Raw genomic sequence first — 3,670 nt, forward strand, 5'->3', positions numbered from 1 at the left:
CCCTTTCCACCCCCTCCCTTTCGTAAAAAAAAAATATACACATAAATATGTATATTAAAATTTTTTCCTTTCATCAACAAAAAAAAAACAATAATTTGATTTATTTTCTCTATGACGCTTCAAACAAAATAAATTATTATTATTATTATTATTTATTATATTATTTAAATAATTTCAAACCGTCAAAAGAAATTAATTTTTTTTTTTTTTATAAAGTTTCGAGTGAAACTTTTCTTTTTAATGAAAAAATTTTCCTTTTTTTAAAAACATAAAAAAACATAAAAAAAATTTTAACGTTATTGATATTATCGTTTTGAATTATATAACAAAAATGTTTTATTACAAAACATAATTTCCGTTAAATTATTTAGTACCGTTATTATTATTGTTATTGTTGTGATTGTTGTTGTTGTTGTTGTTATTGTTTTTCATTTTTTTATTGAATTTTTTTTTACGCGATCGTAATAATAAAAAAAAAAAATTGCTGTCGTTGTTGTCGTTCTTGTTTTTTTTTTAAATCGTTCGTAAATGTTGTTTCTACGATAATTTTTTAATGCTTGCCTAAGGTTTAAACTGTTTTTATTAATATTAACTTTTACGACGACGACATTTTTTTTTTTTTTTAAACATTTGATTTTATCGTCCCTTTTGTTTTTTTAAAAAAAAAAAAAAAATTATTTCAAAGTTTAAAACGGTTGATTAATTAGCAAACACGCACAAACATACGCTCACTCGCTTAAAGTGGGGAGAAGAAAAAAATTTTTGTTTACGACAAAATAATTCGTTTGTTTTCCGTATAGAGCGCAGCACTTTACAAATTTTAAATTTTCAAAATGGCGGAATCGGAAAAAAAAAAAAAAACAATAAAGACAAACAAACAAAACGGAAATCGTCGTTTCGTTCGTATGCGAAATGAATAATAAAATTACACGGTCGAAACTTTATACCACGCAAAAAAAAATACATAAATAAATACATAAAAAAAATTATTATTATTATTATTATTATTATTATTATTATTATTATTATTATTATTATTATTATTTCGTTCATATCCTTTTAATAAGAATAATAATAATAATAATTCAATCGTCATTCCAAAACATTTTTTTTTTTTTTGCTTAATATCGAAAACTTTTAATTTATTAAGAAAAAGTATGTAAAATTTAATAATAATAATAATAAGGTGCGAATTTCAATGCCGTGGCGGTAGAATAATTAAATTCTTCTTTTATTTATTATTATTATCATTGACCTTATTTTTTTTTATCAACAATTTAAAACCGTGTGTAAATTTTTTTTTTTGCAAATTCACGATTTAGAAAAAAATTTAAAATACAAAAAACGAAAAAAAAAAAAAAAAAGAAAATGGCGTCCATTTCCTTAATATTTAAATTTTTTTTTTTTCTAGCAAATTCAAGGTTGTAACGACGATTTCACGTTTTACGAAAAAAACAACAACAACAACAACCGGAAATTATTAAATTTTCGTTTGTTAATTCTAGTTCAAAGTCACACGAAAAAAAGAATTTTTTGTTTTAATAAACATATAAATAAATAAATAAATAAATAAACGTCGTGTTAGGAATAATAATGATAATATTACGCTTAATAAAATCTACAAAAAAAATTTTATACCACGACGACAAACCGATAATTTTTACTTTTTAAAAGTTGGTAGCACTTATTAAATAATTTCCTACACCCCTCCCCTTACTCCTCCTGCCACTTCCCCTCCCCCGACATATTTTTTTAATAAAATCTAAATAAAATTTTTAAAAAACCCGCGTCAAAAATAAGGTTAAACATACGAATCGATTAATTAATTAATTAATTAATTAACATAATTTATTTATTATTCGTTTAATTAAAAATTAATTTATACGAATTCGTTTTCGTTACCATTTCTAATCTTTGACCTTTTGTTTCCCTTTAATAAACTCATTTTAATTTTGTGCTTACGTTCGCTTGAATAATAATAATAATTTAATTAAATGACACTCGATACTTTTTTTTTTTTGCTTTTCGGTTTTTGTTGTTGTTTCTAATTATTTGGCTTTTTTTGGGGAGGGGAAGAGGGGGAAAGGGGAAAGAGGGGGGGAATTTTTTCTCAGGGTTGATTAAAAACCGAAAAAAAAAATCTCTTCCTCTCTTTTACTTTTCAAAAAAATTTTTACACGTTTCCGTAATAATAATTATTATTATTATGTCTTTTACCTTGGTTTAGCCTGTTGTACGCACCCGCACGCACACACACACGCACACACTCACGCAAAAAATTATTATTTTGCCCTAAAGACGATGTACGTTACGAAAGTATAACCGAAAAAATCTTTTTTTGATTAAATTTTATCCATGTTTAAAAAATAATATTAATAATAATAATAATAATAATAATAATAATAATAATAATAATAATAATAATAATAATAATAATAATAATAATAATAATAATTTATCGACGACAAACGTAAACGTCGGGAAAAATCCGCGTTTTTTTAATTTACAAAAAAAAAAAAAAATCCATTATTATTATTATTTTTTTTTTTTTCCAAAAAAAACTTGATTTTACTGTATTTGTAATCGACTAATCGTTTAATATGCCTTTTGGGTTTATTCCATTACGAACGAACGAACAAAAAAAAAAAATTTCAAGTTTTGAAAAATAAATTAATTATAATTCTTCTTTTACACGATTTTAAATTTTCATTGACGTCAATAGAAATTTATTATTATTATTATTATTATTATTATTATTATTATTATTATCATCATCGTCGTCGTAGTCGTCATCGGTAATACTACTCCGGTTCAAAAAACCGAGAGTTGTTGGGAAAATTACAAGAAAAAAATTTTTTTTTTATATATTACGTTCGCACATCGTAAAAATTCAAACTATAATAATAATAATAAAAACCTGGATTTGTTAAATAAAAAAAAATAAACCTGGAAAATTAATGACGTCATAAACGACCGTGACTGAAGTTCAAGTTTGATGTTAATCAAAACCTGGATTTTTTTTTTTTTATAAGATAAACTTTTAAGTTTTCCTTCGTCAATGGAAAACAAAAAATTAAATGTGACGTGAGGATATGGTAAACGATTAATCGATAACGGGTACCCGATTATTATTATTATTATTATTATTATTATTATTATTATTATTATTATTATTATTATTATTATCCACCATTAAACACGACAAGGCTACTTGTCGGAGTTTTTTAAGTATTTATCCGAGGTTTCTACCCGATTCCTTAGGGACAAATACTCGAATTTCGGTGGTGCCACTTATTATAAGATAGCACCACATCAATTCTTGAAGGTCTTCCTGAGTCCGTCTTTTTTTCGATGGGAACGATTTGTCTCCTGAACTGGGCTCCAGTGACTAACATCTTTGGAGTGGCCAGGGTCAGAAGCAGTGAAATTCACGTTCTCGTCGAGCTGCCTCAGGTCGACAGTAGAACAAGATTTGTTTTTTGGTTCTTACTTTGTCTTGTTCTCATTTTTTTTTGCTCTTTTTAAGCCAACGGCACGTGGCGTTCTCAAACGGTCACCCATCCAAGTTTGCACCACGCCCGATGCTGCTTAACTTCGGTGATCGTACGGGAACCGGTGTGACCAGCACGCTATGGCCGTTGGCTTTTATTATTATTATTATTATTATTAT

The sequence above is a fragment of the Pediculus humanus genome, genomic scaffold (assembly GCF_000006295.1).
Source record: "Pediculus humanus corporis 1103172108322 genomic scaffold, whole genome shotgun sequence".
Lineage (NCBI taxonomy): Eukaryota > Metazoa > Arthropoda > Insecta > Psocodea > Pediculidae > Pediculus > Pediculus humanus.